The sequence below is a fragment of the Odontomachus brunneus genome, unplaced genomic scaffold (assembly GCF_010583005.1).
Source record: "Odontomachus brunneus isolate Ranch 3 - 2012 unplaced genomic scaffold, Obru_v1 Obru_scaffold_220, whole genome shotgun sequence".
In the NCBI taxonomy this organism is placed as follows: domain Eukaryota; kingdom Metazoa; phylum Arthropoda; class Insecta; order Hymenoptera; family Formicidae; genus Odontomachus; species Odontomachus brunneus.
The window spans coordinates 274,879-275,436 of record NW_022639670.1 but is presented as its reverse complement, the minus strand read 5'-3'; the positions used below and the strand labels follow the sequence as shown (position 1 = coordinate 275,436).

Here is a 558-nt window from a genome sequence, read left to right as displayed (position 1 = left end):
CCCCCCTTTTTTTTTTTTTTTTTTTTTTTGATAACCCAGGGGAAATGCGTTACGCATCCCCCGGAGGCTCGGGTAAGCTTCCGGGGGTATGTGGGACTCCCTCCCCTAGAAAATGGGGGAGGTATACCCACTAAAACCCCTGGGGATGTCCAACACGTGCGCCATAATTCGAGGGCCCCCCGGTACACTTTCTAGTATTCTTCAGGGGGCCCTCGGCGCCTTCGCGCTCGCGCGCTTCTTCCCGCGCCGGCCTAGTCGGCCGGCGCTTGTATTCCTATTTGGCTACGAGGAGGGGACACCTTCCTCCTCGCAGCCCCTCCCTCCGAGTCGGGAGGTTGGGATGGGCCGAGAGCGGGATTACCCGCCCGCTCCCGACCACCTCCCCTGTCCCTAACCCTCGAGGGGAGGTTAGGTCTGCCCAGTGTGCGGCTGACCGTTACCACCCCCCGAGGGGGGGAGTCCGCCAGTGGGCCGCCCCTGGTACTGGGCGGCCCGGGCAGGCGCGCTGATCGCGCCCGCCTACGTGTCCGGGCTTATGCCGGGACACGAATTAGGGCC

At 64.0% G+C, this 558-nt stretch overlaps 1 protein-coding gene across 1 annotated transcript in view; it reads right to left on the bottom strand.

The window, feature by feature from the left end:
• LOC116852372 overlaps positions 1–558 on the bottom strand; it is an 8,685-nt gene that overhangs the window by 6,542 nt on the left and 1,585 nt on the right. The window lies entirely within an intron of this gene.